General features: G+C 44.3%; 1 long non-coding RNA gene across 1 annotated transcript in view; it reads left to right on the top strand.

The window, feature by feature from the left end:
• Positions 1–24,295, top strand: part of LOC121270014 — a 104,852-nt gene that overhangs the window by 63,066 nt on the left and 17,491 nt on the right. The window contains exon 2 of the long non-coding RNA XR_005941457.1: positions 22,661–22,940. This is a non-coding gene — a long non-coding RNA (uncharacterized LOC121270014). The remainder of the gene's footprint in view (positions 1–22,660; positions 22,941–24,295) is intronic.

Raw genomic sequence — 24,295 nt, 5'->3', positions numbered from 1 at the left:
GCAGACACGATAGCAATGCATGATTATAGCATGATTAACTTAACTGTTCAAAGGACAAACTGTCAGATGGTGATCAGGATGTAGAAAAGTTGAATTGAAGCTGCAGCTGTAGAATCATTCAGTCTTCCTCTCAATTCTTCTTTCTTTCCCTCTGTCTGTGCTCTTTTTTCCTGTCTTTCACTTGGTTTTCTCCTTGCCATGCTTCTTTAGCCATTGAGGTCTCTGTAATCTGTTTTCCAGCATTAGCAACATTGGGAAAACAATGAAAGAATAGTGGACAATTCATTAGAGGTATGCTGCTGCAGAGCTAAAATATAGGGGAGAATTTTCTCCCCGTCGGTGAGGCATGGGTGCGGGCAGGTGTGGAGTCGATCGCCACTTGTGATAGGCTGCGCGCCACCATTTTAAGGGGGTGGGCCAATTAAGGCCCATTCAGCATGATGCACCCCCGAAAGAGGGTAGAAATCTCCCTGAGGCTCGGAGCTGCAGGTTTTAAGGTTGAAATAAAGAAAGCTAAAAATCATTTACACATGTCCCCTCATGTGACAGTATCACATGAGCTGGGACATGTTTATGAAATGTTTAAAAAAAATTGATTTATTCAATTAAACCTTCATGAAACCTCATTCCACCCATGGATGAGGTTTCATGCAAAACGCGAAGGCTGCTTGGGCTCTTCGCCTGCCCACCAGCCTTAAGGTTGGATGGGCAGCCATGTCAATTTGTTCAATTGGCTTATTAATGACCTTAATAGGCCTTTGACAGCCCAGCAGGCACGCAGCCGATGCCGGTGCATGCCCGTCAAGTGAAAGATCGGAGTGATGCGCAGTGACATCGTAACACACGCCTGATGTCACCACGTGTCATTTTACATGTCAGCATGTGGGGCCTGCCCCCGCACACCGAACAGAAAATTCTGCCCCTAAGGAAGCAAAAATTCCTCTGGCTGTTCTTTACCACAATGGTCAGGATTTTATATGGAGGAGGTAGCCCCACCCACCGGCTGAAATGTCAGGGTCAAGCCCACCTAAGCCAACCCAGGAAGCCATGACTGGATTTTATGGTTGTCAGACAGTTAATTATCTGAGGTTGTGGCATCCGTCCCCAGAAGGCCCCACATGCAAAAGCTGCTGGCTAATCAGATGGCCAGCAGCTCTCCAGCCCCAGCAGTGTCACCAGGATTGGTGACCACTGCTGGGCCTGCAGTCAGCCGTGGAGGAGGCTAGACAGTAAAGGGAGTGAGGCAGCCATGCTGGGGCCAGGCAGGTAGGTTCTGGTGAAGGGAGTGCCGCAAGTAGGGTCCGGTGGTGTTCAGATGGGATCAACCCTTTTCACTGTTGAGAGGGGGGGTGTTCCCCATTGAGCACAGGGTGCCCAAACTGGAAGGTCCCCCCCGACCCTTGAACCCGCACCCAGACCTCGCCATGTGGTGTGGGCACCCTTGCCACTGGTAAAATATCAACAGTGGTAGGAGGAGGCTCTTAAGTGGCCTTTACTGACCACTTAAGGGTCTTAGCTGATCCATGGGCAGGCAGTGTACCTAGCACCTGGGAAAGATAATGTGACTTTTTTGGAAAAGAGTATAGAATCTAATATCACTCAGTACCCTTAAAATCATAATGATTCTTTTTTTGCAGTATAATTTCTACGATGAAAACATGTTGATAATTTATGTACCCAATGTAATTGATATAGTAGGTATGATGTATGGTGATTATTGCAGGAAATGACTGTACTAGAACCTAACTCAATATAAATTAGGTGAGTCCATTGGCACCATTGTCCTGACAACAGCATGCTGGGTAACATTTCCCATGAACCTGTGGTTCTATATGTTGGAGGTGCAGATCTTCAGCAGAAACTCTTTGGCTCTTCACAGGCATAAAACTCTGAGTACATGAGCTTGCAGTCTCATATCTGGCATCCAGGTAATGCATTCCAGCAACTGTTCTTCAAAGCTTCAGTGTTTCTTCATTAGCTATTTGACAGATGTCTGCCTTCAGCATGATTTATCTACAAAAGACAGCTTGCACCTTTATGTTCAAGACGACCAAATCCGTTGTTTACAGACTTACCCATGCCAACTGCCTAATCCAGGCCCATATGTAAGGGAAATCGATAAATAAACATGCCTGATACGATATGGACTGCCTCTCCAGGGTGCTGCCCTATAGGCTGTGGTAGGTCAGAGTCCTCTCTCCATGCAGCTGTCACACACAATATACTAAGGACTCGATTCCAGGAATACATGACGAGCACCCAACATCTGGTATTTTGAATTCGATTGACATTTATGGACAATTGATAGTTTCTTAAACTAAAAAAGACCCATATATTTTAAAGCAGCATTTTATGTACATTTAGAATCATTGAGGAGTTTTTTGATTGTGTATGTAAAAACATTGCAGAAAAATAAAGCTTTACATTAGATATGATGAACACTCTTCTTACTGTACTTCATTTATTTATAATGCAAATATTTCACACTGATCCTTTTTTGTTTTGATATTTCTTCCTTCACTAATTTAGCCTCTTTGGATAAGATCTAGATAAAATCAAGCTTTTAATGATGCACTCTAAGTGGTGGACATCCCTTTATCCCCTTTTGAAAGAGGCAAAAAATATCATTTTCGTTGTCATTGATTCAGGAAGATTTCAGAATCAGTTCCTGAAACAGTCAACAATAAACTGCACCAAATTGACTCTCAAACCATTATATTAACCAAAGGAAACATTTATGCCACATAAAATACATTTTGTTAAATATGCATTTGTGATCTGGTCCTTCAGGCAATTATCTTTAATACTATTATTTTGCTGAAATATGTTTGATAATGTAAGAATTTTGCTGCTAATCTTCCTGTTAAAGATCAACACTGTCCTTATGGATAAAATGCTTTTAAGAAAAATGAGTTGGCTTTTTGAAACAGAGGTATTTACAATTTGCATGTGTGACTGTGCTGTTGTTGTGTATGTAGCGATTGGAAATGACACTGACAATATTACTGCTTTTGAAAAAAAAACAGTATTTAGAAACTTTTTGGCCAAAAATGTTGATTGAGGTCCACTGAGCTTTGGTTTCTTTTGTTTCATGAATCAAAGTTGGACAATAATACATTGCTACTGATAATTATCAGCTCGAGTTTTCAGCTATTGCTGATGCCATACAGTTCACATTCAAATAGTTCATCTTTCTTGCTAGTATGAGTCTGATATGATGTATTAAGTGTCACACGAGCATCGCTTTGCATGCAGCTCCATTTGATTGTGCCGCCTGTTTATGCTTATTCAGCCTTTTGAATAATTTAGCACATTTCATATTCCAAATTATCTTGACAAGTTGATTTTCTATTGTTGCTTAGCTAGAAAGATGTGTGCTAGACCCTTTTTCTGTCACCGGCATCTGGTGAATTCTGAAGCTGAGCCAGTATGCAAGTTAAATTAATCCAGAAGTTGTTTGTCAAGTTTTAAATTATTTCTAGCTTTTTAAATCATTAAATGTAATTGGTCATTTAAAGGAACCATGACAGTTTCCTGATAGGGGCTAGAGGTCATTCTTTTTCCATATCCCCATCTGCTTAAGTCACTAATTGATGATGTTTTAAATGGTAACTTGCATTAGAGCCAATCCTGGTGTTTGCAAGCATAACTGCACATAAATATTATTATGGAGCAGTCACATATAGACCAGAACACCTGTTCAGTTATAGACCAATTAATAACTTAACTGGAGGATCTCTTGCTATCTAATGATGTAGGAAAGCATCTTTGATCTTTGGTATTTTTCTCTCCAAGATGCAATACTGCTTGCTATTCTGCAGCAAAGAAGTAATATCCTAGTTACTAATATGTCTTGCATATTGTCTGTTTTACTTCCTATATAAAAAAACTTGAAATGGAGAGGGGGAAAAAGAATCCACCGAAACGTCAATTTGAAACAATCTGAAAGATTTACAACTTGGAAAAGGATATTTGTCGGGTTGATATGGGACAAAAGTAGGAGCACAGGTTTGTTATGAAATGGGAGCCTAACTTAAGATCATTGATCAAAGGCAACTGCCATCTGTTAAAATCTAATTCTGACAGTGTTGGTTTAAGCTTCTAGTCCTGAGTTTTGATCAAGTTGTATTGTACCTCGAAATTGATTAAATCGAATGGCTAAATTAACATATTCTGTCTGGTGAAGTTTGCATAGTTAGCTCTTCGACCAGCGGCCCAATCAAATGCTGATCAGTCCAATATTTCTCCAGATATTACAGGGACAGCAAATTGTACAATTTGTGTAATTGTAGAACTGCTGCAGTACCAGCTTGATCTGTATCTCACGGGACCATGGTGAATCTTAGCAATGCATAACAGTGAATGATAGACCTAGATCAATAGGTTTTGTCAGGTCCTGCTTTGCCTTTTTAGAAACGAGATAATACTCATACCTAATGCATTTTTCAGAAATGATGTATATAAGAAAAAAACCTGTTATGCAATGAAAGTGCTGATGTTTTCTAGTAATCTGTTGAACAGATAGAACAACACAAAGATTTTGACATTACACAATATTAATATGACTTATGGATCCTACCTGACATAATTAGTTTGTAACCCTTGTTTTATGCAGTGAAATCAGTGCACACATAAGGTATTACACTATGATCTGTGTGATATCTTGTGGATCTCAGCTCACAGATGATGTTATCTGTTTCACACAAGCAGAACTAACATCAGACATCACATTAATCAAATTTTGATTAAGGACTTATGAAACTCGATTGACACAGACAGACTAAGAATCAAGAAAGTGCTGCTGTATGCTTATAATAGATCCTGGAAAAAACATGCATTTTTTTCAGTATTGAGTTCTTAAGCCTGAATTGGTCATTCACCTTAGATTTATTTTGTTTCTCTCTGATATCCCATCCAGAGTTATAGATGTTGATCTTTTGAAGTTAGCCTTTTGCTAACCCTCCTAACACTGCAATAAATTGGTGGTGATATCAAATATAATCAGTGGTAATGGTCCATGGATAGGTCACTGTATGCATGGAAAACATCTTCATTTAATTTGATAAATGTGGTCAGTTGTTTCAGGCTTGCAAAAGCTATTAAGTAAAAACTGCTGGATTCAAAATAATCCAAGTAACACCTATTATCTAAAAACCCAGGAAGGACGACCACAATATCAGGGCAAGTTAGAATAACACACACAAATAAAATGGTTTTCTGATCACTTCTAACATCTAGTACTGAAATTTGTAAGGCCGTACAATTCAGCCTGGAATTTCTAATGCAGGCCAATAATTGTTTGTTTAATAAGGGCTGTAGCATTGTGGCCTATAAAACAGAAAAGTGGATGTTATATCTGCATCTTCAGATTAGATCTTCCTTCTCTATCTCCCAAGTGTTGGAAATTATGTCAGCAAACCCAAAAGGATTGTTTCAGCACTTTATTGTGTTGGTGTTAACTTTGTTTTGAGCTTGATAATCTTGTAATATATTTAAGGAAAGAAAGAACTTGCATTTGTATAGCGTCACAACCCCAGGGTATCCCAAAGAGTTGTATGGTGAATTAAATGCTTTTGAATTGTAGTCACTACTGTAACGTAAGAGACGTTGCAGCCCATTTGTACACAGGAAGGCCCCACAAACAACAAGAGATAATAATCATATAATCTGTGTTTTTTTAGTAATGTTGGTTGGCATTATTGGCCAGGGCACCTGAGAGAACTACACTGCTCTTACTCAAATAGTTTATGCAATATTTTATTTGTGCCTAAAAGTTTAGCGTCTCGTCCAAAAGATGGAATCTCTAATAATGAGACATTGTACTCTCAGTACTGTACTGAAGTGCCAACCTAGATTATGTGCTCAAGTCTCTTAAATGGGATTTAACCCTCAATGAGAAAGAAACGGTGCTGCCACTAAGTCAAGGCTAACACCTTTTAGAAACTAGGAAAATGACTTCTCGTGGTTTATCTTTACTGAACAGTTTACCTTAGATTTTCCAATTTATTTTAAGTGAGTTATTGTCAGCATTAAAAAAGCACTGATCATAAAGTCAAAACTTGTGAAACAACTGTCAGTTTTGCATCAGCACAGGTCCTATAGTTTCATTCAGTTACGAAGCTGCTGAAATTGATTTTAGGCAGAGAATGTGAAATCACTTGGAGCATTTGTTTCATATGTTTTGCTGTGGACCAGCTGCAGTGTATTTACAAATAGTGCAAAGCAAAGTTTAAGAAGTGACCAGTATTTTAAACTTAATTTTAAATTGCTCTAAAGTTAGATGCCCCCTGTCTCCTTTAACATGAAACTTTAATTGATATTTTAGTTGCTCTTAAAAATAGTTTAATTTCCTTGCCCAATAAAACATGTCTATTGGCTTATTGGTTCTCTTTTCACACACGAAAAATAAACAAATTGATAAATAGGATGTATCTTTTCACTGCCAATGTGACAGGTTTCTGATTTCCCTTCTCTGTTTCCAGTTGCAGGGATCACAGAAAAAGTACTGCTCCTTTCTCTATCCTGCTATCACTAATGGCATTGAAGCCACATCAAAACTGGCTTTCCTCCACTGTCTTCAATAAAGTGCAACTCATGCCATAGTCAATGAATGCTTTTATGAAGCACCACAACAACTAAACAAATGCTGGAGGCTAACTGAGTAAATTCATTGCTCTTATATAGCTCTTCTTCATTCACAATCCTCTATTCATTATTATGGATGAACCAACATATGGGGCAGAAATTTTCGCTCAGCGGGCGGGCGCGTACCCGACCTGTTCGAGTGTGAAATGTCGCGTGTTGATGCGGTCAAGTGTGCCAACGTCAAAGTGCAGTCACTAGATAGTTCGGTCGCAGACGCATGCCGGAGCCGGCAGCGTGCCCGCTGACAATTAAAAGGCCTGTTAAGGCCATTAAGTTATCAGTTAAGGTCAATTTTTCACTGCCCGTCCAATCTAACAGTTGGCGGGCATGCAAAAAGGCCAAGTGGCCTTTGCATTTTTTTTGGAAACCTCATCCAAGGGCAGGATGAGGTTTCCAAAAACAAATAAAAATAAAATAAAAACTTTAATCTTTCATTAATAACATGTCCCTGCTCATGTTGACACAATCACACGAGGGGACATGTTTTATTACATTTTTTAAAAATTCTTTTTTTCTATCTCTTCGGAGCTACCTCAGGGAGATTATGAAGCGCTCGACTGCACGAAGTTTGCACTCGGCCGGCTCGCACTCCATCCCCCTGCCCTGCACAGGCAGTGCTACCGCTCGCATTTTACAGTGGGTGGGCCTTAATTGGCCCACCGGTGTGAAATCGAGGCCTGGTGCCGATCGCAGGCGGCGGTCAGCTTCTTGACCCATCCCCGCTGAGCCTGCCCGCCAAGGGCAAAATCCTGCCCATGGATATAACATTCTAGAGAAAGCTATATGAATGTATGTGACTGAAACAGAGCTTTATCATGCTCCAAACCATAAATAGCTCCATTCTATCTTTTCTCAGATAGCACTTCATATGAACTCAAATATTGTGAAGTCAAAAGTGGACTTGGTTGTTTTTTTAAGCGCTTCCTTGTCTTGCTACCTGGGGTGGACTAAACTGTCTAGGCACTTCACATTTGAGGCTAGGGAATTATATAGCTGACCTGATTTTCCAAGGGCTGATGTTTTCCCGCAATTCGTACATCAAATGCATCAGATGTTACTTCATGACTTTGATAATATTGAGTACAGGCAATCTTGCAGGTGCCTGTTAGATACTTGAGGTTGGAGCTCGGGGTTGTAGGGAATGGTCTGTTAGCGTGTGGGAACCCTGGAAGTAAGTGCAGCTTATCTGTCAGAGGATTTTTAACACAGCCACTGTATTACCATATTATGACTAGGTTCCTGACCAATTAGGTTGAGTGGGAATGCTGATGAACAGCATGACTCCATTTCAACTCCAGTATTTAAAGGAACATTGCAAATATGAAAACTGATTGGATTCTGGAGTTGTGAGTGGAACACAGCACATTAGTGGAATGGGGTGTGTACATTTAGTACATTTATAGAGGATGTTTTAGTGACACTTCTTATATGTGAAGCTGGAGGCTATAAGGGCTATTGGGTATTGTTCCCTGCTGACAGGACGAAGACACCTGCCATTGAATGTGTGCCTGGAGGTAGAGGAGGAGGTCAGCAGCAGGTGTGTGCTGCCATGCTTTGTGGATTCAATGCCAAAAGTGCTTTAATGACCTAAGCAGAGCAGGAAAGGTGAGTAAAGTGACACATTCAACTACACCCTGATGTGTGCATCACAGCATCCTCCTCACTCTGCCTTTTCAAGCCTATCCTAAAACATCACTCAGCACACAAACTCTAGCTGGGATTTTTCAGCCCCGCTGTGGTGGATGTGGCGAACCAGTCATGACTCCATTGGCTTTGGCGGCACTGGTAATTTCCGCTGGGGGACAGAACCAGAGGATCCCGCTGTCAGTGTCAATGCACTTCCTCACATCCCCATCTATCCAGCTACCTCTGACACTCACCCTCATCCTTATGCAATGCCATGTCTCTCCCTCACAGTCACCCTCAGCAATTGCTCTTTATCCATCTGTTCAACACATGCCATTACTCTCACTGTTAGGTCTCTCTTTTCTCTCCTTGCAGGAGAGGAGAGCATAGAAGGTTAGGGAGAAGCAGGGAAGCAGAAGTGGTCCTCTAACTATTTTGCAACTGGCAGCTGCAGGGTGGTACTGCACATTAGCGGAATTGCAGTGTGTTTGGCATAGATGGGGAAATGGGGGTCTGCCAACTGCCTGGTAACAGAATTAAATATCAGACAGCCACATAGCATACAACGCTTACGTTGATTTGATATCATCAGTGAGTGCAATATGATCATGTGCATAATGATCACTTCAAACATTCTTAGCGTGACATTTCTTATTCTTGTTAATGCCATTAATCGCTCTTAAGGAGGCCACTCACTTTGAGAGTGCACCATCACAGGGTTCCTGCTGACCACATGCCATTTCAGATACTATGACCTTGGTGGGACGGTTAAGAAAGACAGTTAGATTTTCATCTGGTGACACGCACATCATAAGAATGCAAAATGGTGGAGTCAGGAACAGAAATGGAGAGTCCACATCAGAGGGTGCAGGATCCTCTAAATTCTGCTCAGCTGGACACTGATGCTGCAACCCAGGGACCATTGATGATGAGGATACTACTGGACTAGCAGCAAAGAATGTGTGATGTATTGACAGGTGTTTCAGCCACACTGTGCATGCTTGCAGAGAGACTGGAGGTGTTTATCTTAAGCATGAGTGGCATGATGTCACAGGCCTTTATCCATGGGTACACGTATAGAGCATTAAACGCTGCAATCAAATGAATGCATACAGGGCCTCAAAAATGGCTCATATAGTATGATCATTACCTTAAATATGATTCATGTTTTCCTAGCCTTGACTGTTCATCACCCACATTCTGGAACAAAGTGCTCCAGCTCCTTTCTAACAGGAAGTGCAGGTGGATCTTGTGATGATGGTGAAAGGGGACATGGAAGTTGCCTGCTCACCACCACCCCCCGAACTCCCCCAACCATCAATCCATAGTCCACACTCTGCTTTGTGTCCCGATGGATGAATCTGCAGTTTGGCAGGGCTTTGACAGTGCAAAATCCAGAGGACACTGGTCAAGAGCATCCCAGCAGTTCAGAGCATGGATCTGAGCAGCCTGCCTCATCACAAGGCTGCACCACATAGTAGTGCCAGGAAGAGGAAGAGTAAAGATTTTTAGTTACACAAGGTTATGCAAAGAGGTATTTTATACAATGTTGGAATATTAAGTTCCTGTTTTACTTATGAGCTAAATAAATGTTATTTCTTCCCACCACTTTCCCGTGTTGCCCATGTTTCATTACTTTCATTCTGGTAAACAGCTTTTTCACTTGTGATTGATGCCAAGCAATGTGAAAGGGATACAAGCAGAAAATGCTACAAATACTCTTAAGGCCAGGCAGCGTCTGCAGAAAAAGAAACAGATTTAACTTTTCAGGTCAATGGTCTTTCAAATGTGAAAGGATGCTTTGTTTTTTTGCAGGACTGCTTTGTGTTGGGGTAAGTGCAAGGTTGAGGTGGGAGTTGATGGGCAGTACGGCAGTGCCTTTTGTGTGTGGCTGTCAGATAGGTGGGCTGGTGTATTATAAGTGAATCTCACTATAATGAGGGTGTCCTGGGTAGCAATGTGTGTCACTGCTGTTGTTTCGACTACATATTCCTCTCCTTACTCCTCAGAATCATCTGAAGCAGCTCCGTGCTTTATGCCTTGTTTCTCCTGCAGGTCCAAACTTCACTGCTGTGCATTGTGATGCATAGCACTGCATACCACAATCATTCTGCAGACCCTGGCTAGTGCATATTGAGGGGTGCCTCTGGATCTTTCAAAGTCCTTGAAGCGCTTCTTCTGCATGCTGAAGGCTTGCTTAGCAAGACATTTGGTTGTCAAATGGTTTCTGCTGTATTGCTCCAAGGACTTATTTGTCAGATTCCTCACGGTGTCATCAGTCACTTTTTACATGAGCATCCCTTTGTCTTCAAGCAGTCAGCCGGTAAGTGTGCTTTGAGATGCAAGGAGATTAGGGAGGGTGGACTGCTGCAGGATGAAAATATCATGTCCGCTGTCCGGGAATCTTGTGCATACCTCTATGGATACCTTTCTGTGGTTGCACACCAGGTACACATTGATAGAATGGAAACTCTTGCAGTTGATGAATACTCCTGGGTGATTTAATTTCCACAAGCATTCAGTCGATAATGCCCTGCATCCGGAACCTGGCTAGAGCTGCAAATCTGAACGCCTGCTCACTCTGACTGGCATCATTGGTGGCAAAGTTGACATAATTGCCTGCTCTGGCAAACAAGCCAACCTGTCTTATGAATTTGTGGGCTGCCGACTGCGAGGTCCTGCAAATGTTTCTGATGGATCCCTGGAAGAGGCCAGAGGCAAAGAAGTTGAGTCTGGTGGTGACTTTGAGAGCCGCTGTCTGCCAGATGACCTGATAGGATACCCAGAGCCTCCTAAGACACTGGTATTCCGACATGTCGAGGAAGTTTAGCTCCTGCCTGTACACCCATGGGCTTCTCCTGGCTGCCCCTCTCTACTCGTCCCCTTCCTCCTGGGGAGGGGTAGGTCTGTGAGGAGCAGGTTGTTTGCACTGCAGCTGTGTTGGTGCTCCAGTGGCTGCTGGTGCTGTTTCTGGTGCTCAGTTTGCTGCTCCTCTTGCTGCTGGTTCTTTTGATGCTCTCTTGGTCCTCCTCTTGAGTTCCAAAGCAAAATTAGCAGCACCCCATGCTGATCTGGTAGCTCAGAATTTCAAAGTGGAGATCAGATGTACAAGCCTCCAAAGTTGTGAAAGCTACCTCTCAGCACAAGTATTGTGAACAAAGCCTTTTGCACAACCAGACAAGAAGCAGCTGTGCGGTTTCAGTACTAACTTCCATATTCCTCTGTCATGGCTTCAGCTTCCTCAATTGCCTTGCTTTCACTGGTGAACTTGGTAAACCCATGGACCCACAGTTAAATTCCAAAAGCCAGGTTAATATCACTGTAATTGAGTGATTAACATAATGAAATTGACAACCTGGCTCTCCTGAGGGGTTGCTCGCACAGAGACTAAACACGTTGCAGTGAAATGTGAAAGTTGGCAGTTTGGAACCGGCTTCCTGAAGTGCTGTCAATTTCTCTGCTCCTACTGCCCCAAACTCATGAACTCTTGCAAGCTAAAATTCAGCCTTTGGTGATTGTTCTCTCGGAGAGTTGACAGCATGAAAACAGACGAGTTATTTGATATGTAAGTCAGGTGTTAACCAAATGAAACTCACCAAACAGCTTGAAGCCTGCTGACTGACTAAAAGCTGAGAGAGAAAGGGAGAGACTTTCCAAAAAGGACAGTTTCTGCTGATTTTGTGAAGCTTGCATTAATGTTTGATGAGGTTTTGTTGATCAAATGAAGTTTAGCACCTCTGAGTTAAGAGTTGATTAATTAGTGTAACATTTAATTGTAACGTTAAGATATGGAATATAATGGACCAGAAATTGCTGGAGCAGGGGATTTTGTGGCAAGTACTGTGATTGGGTTATTTACCTCACCCATCAGATCTTATTGGGCTGTAACTTCCTTGGTGTGGCAATCAGTGCCCAGATTGCAACTCCATGCCCAATTACTGAGGTGATTTTTCTTCCAAACCCGTCTCACCTGAACTTCCAACTCAGACCGGGTGAGATCCAAGCAGCACAGCTTGTCCGCGAGGCCCAGCATCAAAGTCCAGCTCTGTTGAAGTGAAGGAAGACACGCCCCCTTTTTTATGGCATTAGCTGCGTAAACCAGCTAAGTTAAAGGTCCCATTGAGACTTAAGGGTCCTTGACAGTACAGGGAGAAGGTAACTGAATAGGTTTTGGGTGGGGGGGGATTGGAGGTCAGGAAGGGAGGTGGCGGGAGAGGGTTGGATCTCGGCAGAGGGGGAGTTGATCGGACCTCGCGGTGGGGTTGAAGCTCAGGAGGGAAGGGTGGGGGGGGGCCAGACCTCGGGAACAGGGTTGTGGTGGGAGGTTTCAGACACCTTGGGAAGGATGAGGGGGAGGTCAGTCTTTGACGGAGGGGTGTGGGGGGGCGTCGGACCACGGAGGGTTAGGGAGGTGTTGGTCCTGTTGGGGAAAGGGTGGGGGGAGCGGACCTCGGTGGTGGGGGCGGGTCGGTGTCGAACATTGGTTGGTGTAACCCTGTCAGAAACATCCAAAGTTTGCAATTTAACTCACATTTTCCAGTGGTTCCCAGCACAGGGCAATTGCTCAGAGGAAGTTTGCCCTTCTGGGCAATTGACTTGCAAACTTCACCTGTGAAGCTCCAAGAGCAGTTCCCCAGCGCATCTTTGGGGTAGTCCCCCAAACTGACGCTGGGGAACTCGGAAGTCATGGCCCATTATTTTTATGCCTCAAATTGATGGAAATCCAAAGAACAGCAGGGTGAGGGCTACAGGGCATCCTGAAACTTAGGCAAACTGAATGAACAATGGAGATGGAAAATAGGATGATTAAAACCAAATTAAATACTGAAAGAGAAATAAAGAGAGAAAGAAAGGTTAGATCAAGAGGAAGAAAAAAGAGCAAAAAAAAAAAAGATTTATAAATTTAAAAAAAACACCTTGATCGGAGCCATGTACTTTCTGCGGAAGAGAGGCTGCAGTTTCACTGATCCTATTATGGCCTCCACAGTTGTCCAAGCATTTTATCAGAACACAACTCACATTATTAAAATCATCCTTACGACATGAATTATCGGCTCTAAATGTCTGGGGTGGAATTAATTCATATTAACTGCATAAATCCAGCAATTTCATGACACTGAATGTGGAGTCTCACAGCAAGGTGATCATTTTTTGGGATGAGGCTTATAACAGAGTGGCTCAAATTGTCCAGCATGTTATGTAGAATTGGATCTTATGGTGTATTTCATCCTCACCACAGCTTGCTTTTTTTTAGGCACTAATAATGGTGGGCAACATGAACTTGCAAATATCTTTTCAGCATTGTCTTGAACCATATTTGTGATTCACCTGGAACCAGCCATTCAGTATAATAGAGGTAAGATCATGATGAAGACCTATCGCTTCTCATCTCTACCATGCCTATGCAACTCCTACATTACAACAGTGACCACAGCTCAAAAATGTTTATTGGCAGTAAAGTATTTTGTGACACTTGGTGGATTGTGAGGTGGAGTTCTAGTGGCGCAATGGGTAGCATCCCTGCCTCTGAGCCTGAATTGTTGGGTTTGAGTCCCATTCCAGGACTTGATGGCCACTGAGTCTGTGTTCATGATGTGGCTAAATAGGTTTATTATCAGTCTGTAAATCCTTCCAGTGTACATTTCAGGCGGTAAGAGAGGGAGAGTCTCCTTGGTAGCCATGCTTGATGCGGAGTGGTGTCCATCAAGCTATAGCCTTCAATGACCTGTGACTCGTTCCAGGAATAATTAGCGCAGAAACAGGCATAAGCGTGTGTGCTTTGTCTGCCTCATGTGTTATTAGACATGGGAAAGCCTCTAAGGCTGGAATTTTCTGGCCCTGTTGGCATCAGACGTCATGGCAGGCAGGTGGGACAATATGGCGAGAAGGCCAAAAATCGGTTTTGCGCTGTCATGAAACCAGTTTGTGATTGTCTGCTCCACCCTTCAATTGTGGGCTGTGTTTCCCGTTGCACATGTTGGGAACCTAATTTGTATACTTCAGCATCTAATTAAAAGCCCAGCTGGCCGGAATCATCCCCCAGCGTCAAATTTGCCACCCATGTCAGCGTGACTTTAGAACAGCATTCTCCATGGCTACCTTTAAAAGGCACGCACCTGGCGACCTGAACTTCGAGGGAAAGTTGGAGGTGAGTGCACACAACTTTGCGCAGAGCTCTTGAGCATCAAACATAGGACATCAAGGAAGAGACACCATGCATTTGCGGGGGCCAGAGGCAAGTTGCTTTTTCCTGGCTGGCTTTCAGTGAGGTGAAGGGGCAAGAGCTCCAAGTGCAGGTCAGGATGGGGTTGGGAGTGGCGGGGGGGAAGGTGAGGGGGGCGCAAGGCAGCACTTAGTGACGCAAGTACCCAAGCTCATGCCGGATGGGGGTAGTTGGCGGGGGTGGGAGGTGGGGGTGCAGAGATTGGAGGGGGGGTGCGGAGATGGGGGGGCAGCGGTTGTGGGGGGAGATGGTGTGAGGTAGAGGTGGGGGGCGGTGGGGATGCAAGAAGTGGCCATGCCAGTGGAAAAGCTTGTCAAAAGTGAACATTCTTTTGCAGCTGAGCCTGTTCAGCTGCAGCTCCATTGACATGTTTGGAGTCGGGCCTCTGAAGCTTTTCTGCCCACTCAAGCAGCACAAAAGCATGAAAGTGCCACCAGATGCTCCAGAACCTTTCACCCCTCGGGCACAGACTGCAAATTAATGTGCATTTTAGGGGGCAGCAGGACAATTGGCCGAGTGGGCAAGTTGTACAATCCCCTTGTGAAAGGCGGCCATGGCGCAGTCACTGGCAGAGGTGCTCACAGCCCCTTGCAATGTCTTTATTAGGGTTTAGACCAGTATCCATCATGGTTCAAGCTAACAGTACAGCCTTGCAGTGTGGTTTAGGAGAATGCCTGCGTCTGACCTGAGAGCACAGCATGCAGTCTAGTGGCCGAAGCTACCACCAATTGGTCAAGTGGAGTGGGACAGAGGTGGGTTGGGTTTCAGACAGCCAATGAGCAGACTACACACTGGCCATCCAAGTGGTGGCCAGCACTCTCCTGCATGTGTGAAGAAGCCTTCACCAAGAAAGGTTCTTAGGACACATATGCTAACCCCCATCTCTCTCTTTGATTCTGCAGGAGGAGGACATCAGGACCTTGGAGCCTGGTGAATTAGTGGTTTGCCTCATGGATTACAAGGAGCAGAGAAGAAGAAGAAGAGCAGAGGAGGCTCCTGGCTTAGCAAAGGGAGGAGAACCTCCTTCAAGATGAAGGGGCTGCAGAGCCTGCTGCTGAGGGTCCACAGAACACCATCACTCATAGGCACCTCACTAGACCCAGGGTCTATAGTCGGCGCTTGTCATTCTTGCAGATGACTGAGAATAAGTGTTGCCGAAGACTGTGCATGTCTAGGGAACTGGTCGGTCACATATGCCACCAACTGCAGAATTTTACGTCACGGGGTCATGGAGGGCATCCAATGAAAGTGACCATGGTGCTCAATTTTTACGCCATTGGCTCCTTCCAGGGCTCCACAGGTGACCTATGTGGGATCTCACAAGCCTCGACCTGCAAGTGCATCCAGAAGGTCACGGACAACATCTTCATGAAGGCACAGAACTTTGTGCATTTCGCCCGGGATCAGGAAAGGCAGGAAGCAAGAGCACCAGGATTTGCGCAGACGTCAGGTTTTCCACAGGTGCAGGGTGCCATCGACTGCACTCACGTGGCACTTTGATCTCCGTGGCAACAAGCAGTCAACTATGTTAACCACAAAGGCTTCCACTCGCTGAATGTTCAGCTGGTGTGCAACCACCAGAAACACATCCTTCAGGTCCGCGCATGGTTCCCAGGGAATGTCTACAATGCCTACATCCTTAGCAGGTCTCAGATTCCTGACATCTTCCATGATCCAGAGAAGCAGCAGGGTTGGGTCCTCGGGGACGAGGGCTACCCACAGAGGACATGACGGATGATGCCCGTGCAGCGGCCTCAGACTGCAGCAGAGAGACTGTACAACGCGGCTCATGCATTGTGGAGGATGATGACGAGATGCAGTGAGGACAGTCCTGATATCCTCACCTTGCATCTGTTAATATTTGACCCCTGTGTGGCTGATGGCAGCGCTCATACCCTCAGTGCTCAGACTTATGTCATAGAGACGTAATGGAGCCCCTAATAGTCACTAGTTTCCAGGAGGATGATGATGACATACAGTGAGGACACTCCATAGATCTTCACATTGCCTCTGAGAATGTCTGACTCCTATCTGGCTGAGGGTAGCCCGCTTGTGCTCTGTAATCAGGGTCATATCATGGAGACACAGCCCTGAAACTTTAAATGCACCTGATCCTTTGTCAGACTTCAGCACCTGACCCCTTCAGGAGCACACTGTCACTGACCCCACCTCACAGATACTGAGAGCACACAGAGAGAATGATGGACCTCTGTGACGTCTGCCCACGACATTCTGGCAGCAATGACGAGCAGCATCGAGGTGCAGGCATCACTACGTGTCCAGCGAGTGTTAAGTCGGACCATCACTTTGCTCTGAAAGTTACACACTGCACAGGAGAGAGGCACTGGACTGAGACACCTGCTTTTATCTTGTGCAAGAACCAACATTTCACATCTGAGTGACACAAATACTGCTCATCATAACAAGGAGTCATAGGCAAGGAGACATTCTTGGGAGTTTATTGACAATAGTGAACATTATGTACAAATGATTAACACCCATGCCCAGCTCTGCAACTACATCTTCTTAACCTTCCTAACCCTGCCACTATGCCTAGGTGCTTCCCCAACGTCCATAGAGGAGGTGGAGGCAGCCTGCTGACTGCTATGCCCTGTCTGTGATGACTTTGGCAGGTGTCCGCTGGAAGGCCAAGACCTGGAGGGCCCTGGCCTGCTTTCGGGGTCATGCTGTGTGGCTGTGCCGCCCTCCTCGGCTTGTGGAGTTGGAGCTGCTGGGGGTCACAGGAAGAGGGGATTCGAAGCGCTGAACACTCCTGGAGTCACCTGGGTGGATGGCCCTGGGGTGTACATCTGCTGATCCTCCTCCCTGTGGGTGCCTGAGGGCCCCTAGCTGACTCCTCAAGGAGAAGGGGTAGCTGGAGTCAGATCGAGCTGGCCTGCAACCCTCTTGTGTTGACACTATTGGAGGCCAATTATCGCATCAGTGATGGAGTTCAGCCCACACAGCAGTGCAAGATTGATGTCCTGGACTAAGGTCTCCATGGCAGATGCCAACGAACCAGTGTTGACCTCGTTGCATTGTCATGTGGCGCTATCACCTCAGACTGAAGGTGGACAGACTCCTCCATTGTGCCTTGCAATATGAGGAGTGGAGCGGACATCCCTTCCTGATGTTCCTGAGCTTGCCTTTGCTGTTCCAGCAACTGAGACATAACCGAGTCCAGAGGCTCATCATCCGACTCAGAATCAACAGATTTCTCTGAGTACTGGAAACCTGGGAAGTCCCTGCCGTCGCCTGCTGTGGATCAGACAATATGATGTACTCGCCAGACTGTGACCCCGAGGTTACTCTAGAACTAGGTCCCACCGAGGTGTGTGTCTCTGTGCTGGTGGAGGGTGTGGGTAAGTGCTGCGTTGGGTCTTCAATTAGGGCATCATCAGATTCTTCTTCCACGGTGTCTTCGGGACTTGAGTCAAGGACCTGGCTCATGGACCCCCTCAGCTGCTTCCCAGATGTGTCTGTGAAAGCAAGGAGAGATAATTAGTGCATGGTGGGGACTGCGGAACAGGGGAACTGACTCACAGCATGGTTGCCTGATGAATGTTGCATTGCTGGATCCTCACTTTGTTGTGCACAGGGACACAGGGACGATCCAGCTCATCACTGGCCAGCTGGATGGCTATATTTTCAAAGTCTGTGAGGACCTCGTTGTCAGGCATTCCTTTGCCAGTCTGCAACCTCTCCATTTTGTTGTGTGCCAGCTTGTCCTACATGAATACAGATGGAGAGAGTGTAAGTAGGACACCTGCCAGGCCAGGTAAGAAGGATGCCTGGCATGTGTGGGTGATGAGCGGTGCCCATGGATAGGATGAGGACATGCAGGGCACTTTAAGGTGTCTGTGAGAGAGTGAATGGTGATTTCCCTTGAACTGGCAGTGAGTGAGACCCCTGTGGATGTGTGATGGGTTTGTGAGTGTGTGAGTTGAGAGTGATGAGAAGAGTGACTTACCTTGGTGGAATGGAGGAGATCATTCATCCTCCTTCGGCACTGGGTGGCTGTCCTCTTTTGACCACCGCTGCTACTGCCTCCCATGCAGGATTGGTGACCTCACTGGCCGGTCTTCGCCCAGAGCAGGGATAGAGGACTTCACAGCGGGGCCTCCACTGCATCCAGTAGGTGCACAAGGGAGCCGTCACTAAATTTGGGGGCAGCATGTTTCCTCCCTTTAGCAGCCATGACTTTCCAGCAGCTTCCGATCCCCTTAGAGAGAGCTGGGTCTGTGCAGGGGCGCCCTTTAAATATGGTGCCCAGATTACTGAAGGCCTGAGGTGATGGCAGGGTGGGTGAATCAGAGGCCCCCCTGCCAGTGATCTGATGTGTCTCCCAGGAATGCATTATTAATGAGGCAGGATGCGCCAGGAATAGGAGAATATGGCATGAAAGCCTATTATCGCAGCCGACAGGTAAAATGTCTTTCTTCCCGCCCACTACCACACTTATTGTAAAGCTGGGATGATTGCGCCCTGAGTCTAAGTCTAAAGTGATCTCGAAAGGTGCCTTATAAATCCTTTCCTTCTTATCCTCTTTCTCTCCTTCCTTCCTTCCCTTCCTCCTTCCCTCTTTCTTTCCCTTCTTCCTTCCTTCCATCCCTCATTCCCCTTGTTCCTCCAACCCTCCTTCCTTCATTTTGTCCTTTCATCCATCCTTCCATTCTTCCATTCCTCCTTCCTTCCTGCCTTCCTTCCCTCCTTTCTTCCCTGCTGGCATATCAACAATCATTGTCCCTTTCTGCAGAATGTCCATTAACATGTGAATAGGACCTTTATCATTTATGACATTTATGAATGAAAAAAATTAGCTACTAGCTAAAGTTGTTTTCCTTGTTCAGAACGATACATTCTCCACACACTGTGCTTTCACCTAGTCATATTCTCAAATTTTGCAAAATGTGTATAGTGTAATGCTTTATTTTATTTTATTTCATATGTTGGCACTGTTGGCCTATATTTTAAAATGGACTGCAGCATCAGCACTTGTACTGTTGGAGTATATGCCCAAGGGTTCATTTAATGAATGTGCTGTCCCAGTGCAGAGTCACTGCCTTTCTACTGTGAGTGCCGCATTCATAAAATTGGGCTAATTTCAGTGTAGGGAAAGAAAAGAAGGAAAGAAATTACACCTATGTTGCGTCTATGAAGTCTGCAGGCCTGAAGTGCTTTGTAGCTGAGGAAGTACATCTGAATACTGTTTGGTATAAGGTTTTAAAACCGCACCTTTTTCCGTCTTCTTGTGGGGTCCACTGCAGCATGTAAGCTAAAACAGTGAAATCCCTTACTCATGTAACATCACTACCCAGGATGAAACTTCCTATTTCCAAAGTTAACTGAATTGTTTCAGGAGATGTTTAGCCGGGTATCTTAGATAGTGGAAAGAAAGAGCAGAACGTGTGGCCTGGACATGAGGCAACATTTTGACAATGGCACTAATATGTGCTGACTCAATCTTATTACATGCTTGTTCAATTTTGTTCAGTGCTCATCCATAGTTCCTGCCATGTCTCATTAGTCCCCTTCACATCAGCACATAGAATTCACGTCCCTCTAGCCTCATGGGGATCATTTGCTTAAGCTTTACTTTCATTTTGAAGTAGAAATTGCAGAATCATGCTCTGCATCCCTCCTTCTAAATATTAATTTTTACCATTGTTATAAGACGAGTGGTGCAGATTTTACAAATAGCTTCAAATTCAGAAATAAAGTAGGATTTTCTCAGTTGACATTGCTTTATTTATTTAAAAAGTGAAAGTTATAGTGAGTATAAACATCAGTAGCTGAAAGTACCCTAAGGTAAACATAAATTTCAGCATTGCAGTAGTCTCAGCAAATAGGATAAGGGTGTAAAAGTGATAACAGTACACTAGGCTAATGTCGAGCAGTTTTATTTGTTGGAAATGGAGATAGTCAAGTGATTTGAGAGCCAAAAATCTATCAACCATGGTGAGTAAGCATTGTACCAATATGTATAGTCTTGAAAGGATATATAGTGGAAACATTATATTACAAAAACACCTCAATGACTAGATTTTACAGTATATTAAGCATATTAAAACTGCACACCCTAGAATTTGAAAGCATTATTATCATAGTGCTGTATGAACCAATGTGAGGTAAGATTTTTTCCATGGGATATGTGTAGCTGGGTTATAACTGCAGTGATTTTCTAAAAGGATTACAAATTTGTTTCACAAAGATCATGGAGGGGCTCTTCCCCCTATATTCCTCTAAATATCTTAAAATAAAAATGCTGGTTGTTTAAAAGAAAATATTTTTTATTGGTTTTCCATACTCTTCATCAAGTTGCTTGGAGCCTTCAATGTATTTGCATTCTCTCACTTACACTGTAACTCCAGGCGGGGCTGGCGGGGAAGGGAGTAACTTAGAGCAGAGTTTCTGAAATTCATGCTTTGGATACTAAATCCATCAGCCCCCCGGCTACTGAATCAGACTGAGCTGATGGTACAGAATCTTGGTATTCTGTTCAACCCTGAGGTTTCTACTCTACATTAAGTCTATCAACATGACCATCACATTTCAGTACTGCTGTCCACTTCTGCCCAATACACCCATTCTGCCTGAGACCCATCAGAGAGGCAAATTCTCAATTTCCATACTACCTTGCCTATTTCCATGCCTCCTAAATTTAATTTAATCCAGAACTTCATGGGAAAAGTCCTTTCCTGCACACTTATCACTCCAATTTTCACCCAGCTCCACAGGGTCCCTGTCTGCCAGCAAATCAATTCCGCTAGACTATCTAATCCTGACACGCCTTTCCTAATTCCATTCGTATAATCCTCGCCTGTCAATCTCCCACCCCACATACTCCATTCATCTCCCTTTGGAAAACTGCATTGCAGTATTGTATAGAAATGCAGTTCAGAGACATCTGATACATATGTTTTAAGTAACTGATTTTCCCATGCTGTTCTTGCATTTGTTTTTTTCGTGTGGTCTGAATCTTGTACCATTAAAACTGAATTTTGCAACTTATGCATGTCAAGTGTGTGCTTTGTAAAACTAGTCTTTAAAAAAAAATACACAGGCCAGTTTCATTGGAGAAGTATTTAGTACAAGATTAAAATTTAGTTGTAAAGGAGTATCTGCTTTAAGTGAGTTCATTACAATGAACTTGTGCTGTAGGTAGAATGGACAAGGCCCATTAATGCCATACGCGTGAACTCATTTAATGTTCCAATGCAGAAACATTGGCTTAAATAAATCTATGAAGCCTGGGGCTTTGGTGGTTTGATTCAACAAGAATCCTGACCGCTATTGCTTTATTGAAAATTGTGTCCATATAATCTCATTTTAGTACTGTGAGTGTTGAACACTCACTGCGTGTCATGGGTGATTGATTCTCGACCAATAGTCAATTAGAATTCTTTTGAATTGTAATATACATAAATAAATATTCCTAGAATTAAACAAAACATTATAGCAGTTTATTCCAGAAATATTATTTTGATGTAAAAGTTCAGATTAAGTCTTTAAATGAAAGTCAACTTGCGAAGAAAACAAATGCTGGAATTTTACCAGTTCTTTGGTGATGGGCTGAGAGTAGGGAAGGCTGGCAAAATGGCACAGGAAGTGTCAATCAGGTGCCCGATGTCCTCCTGCCTCAATCCCATTTTGCCAGTGGCGATGAAGTTGGCAGATCGGCCGCCTGCCAGGAGGGCAGTTGAGGCAAGTAAGATGCACCGCGACCACCCACCTCAATCACCGGGGCCTGCATGCCTGGCCTTGGCAGCCCCCGAAACCACTCACCCTTCTTCGTGGGCGCACGGCGATTGAGGCACTCTCTCCCAGCAGCTGCAGCCCCAGAAATGGCCACTGTTAGCTTTGGCGTTGCTGAGCTGCTGGCCCAGAGGGGTGGTTTGCTGTCTTTAATTGGATGGTAGCCCCAGGGGCAGCTGCTATATCGGCCACTTCCTGCAGTATGACTCATCAAGTTCTGGTGCCAGTTGAAGCAGGGTTGCAGCAAGATTCAGCCCATAGACAATAAAGTAGTTTAAAAATGCTTTATTTTTTTTTCATTTTACCTACGTATCAGAATAATTATGGGGGAAAATATAGCAGCAGTAAAGTAATTTTGCATTTTCCATGAATAATTATTGTGAAGAATATAGAAATTTCATCCTATTACAGATGTGTATATTCAAGTGCTCAGTCAACTGATCTCCCTGAGGCCCTTCCAATCTCACTCCGATGCCTCTAATCTCTTCCTACTTTCTTCTCCGCTGTGGTTGTGGCCTGATACCGAAGGACTATCGCCCTACAGCCAGCCTGCCTCTCAAAGAACATACTAAGAACTGCTGACTGCTAAAAGAGACAGAAGACTTTTGCAGCTTTTTAAACTCAAGTTCAGAGTTGAAGAAAGAAATCTGAAAAAGAACGCCTTCCCTTTGGCAGGCATGCTACGACTGTTGTAAGTGTGACATATATTTTATATGATGTTTCTTACACCTTCTGATTTAAATGTAACTAAATACTAGAGTGATTTTATCATTCATAAGTTTGATATATGTGGTGATAGTCATTACTCAAAGTAATTGAGAGTAGCACAAGACAGCATAAAGTGCAGTACACAATTAACCACAATTAGGGCCTAGTGTTGCTCAGCGCTTTGAAACTGGTACAGATGAGAAAATGATAGTGTTTTAAAAGACTGAACAGCAATATTTTATTGAATTTTGTTCCCACTGATTAGCCTGACTAGGGTTTTGCCTCCTGTGTCGATATAAACATGCTTCAAAAGCAAGCATAAAGCACCTGGGAATAGTGTTAAAAAAATACTGATTGAAATGCTGTATAGCACCAAAATCTGCCAGGAGTAGAATCGTGGACCCATAATAATCTGTTAAAATTTTGGCAAGCAAAGCCCATTCATCCATCCAGCCTACCACTCATCAGTTTGTTTACTTTGGGTGGAACCTTCCTGGTTTCGCAGAGACAGGTTTGGACGCAGGACCGGGAGCAAAGTTAAAGAACTCCACCTTGGGGTGGCTCCCAAAGGTGTTCCCACCTCTGAGTGATCTAGCCGGAGGTGGGGTAAGACCAGCAGGAGCGGGTAGCTAACTATGTTCGATTAAGTGCCCACTTAGGGGCAAATTGGTGACATCACCCGGATCTTTCCTGTGGTGGATGGGCCTCGACTGAGGCTGAAGCCTGACAGGCGTCTGATGGCGGCCTCCTAGCAGCAGGCCAGGGGACAGTGAGGCCTCCTTAAATCTACCCCCTCCCACCAATTCACCCCCTCCCCACACCACCTACAGCCACGAGAGCCAGGGGGCTACAGCTGCGACCACTGGCCATCCTGTGGAGAGATGGAGATTCCTCCCCCACAGTGATGGCCTGGCAGCTCTGGGCATATTTATTTTTACCAATTGAAGAAATCGTCAGAGGCCGCCGCCATCTTGATGCTACCCACAGCCGGTGGAGACCAGCCACTGTCCCTAACTGGTGGTAACAGAGTTGCAAGACTTTTTTTCTGATGGGTGTTGTCGTTCAGATGTTTGCCTTCAGGACATTGGAATAACCCCTATCGACAGAGTAGATGAAGCGTATGCAGAAAAAAATCTTTGCCCCTGTACTCATTGCAGTTTTATCATGCATTCAATAATATTGCCTCCAGACACATTTACATGCTGAATAATTATCTGTTTGTAATATGCAGTTTTGAATGACAAGTTATTATTTTGCAAACAGGAAAATGTTATGTTATGAAGGTCAAGTGATGTAACAGCTTTGTCAGTAGAACAGATGGTTTGCTGATTTATTATT

This window comes from Carcharodon carcharias, chromosome 26 (assembly GCF_017639515.1).
Source record: "Carcharodon carcharias isolate sCarCar2 chromosome 26, sCarCar2.pri, whole genome shotgun sequence".
Lineage (NCBI taxonomy): Eukaryota > Metazoa > Chordata > Chondrichthyes > Lamniformes > Lamnidae > Carcharodon > Carcharodon carcharias.
This window is presented reverse-complemented; position numbering and strand designations above follow the sequence as displayed.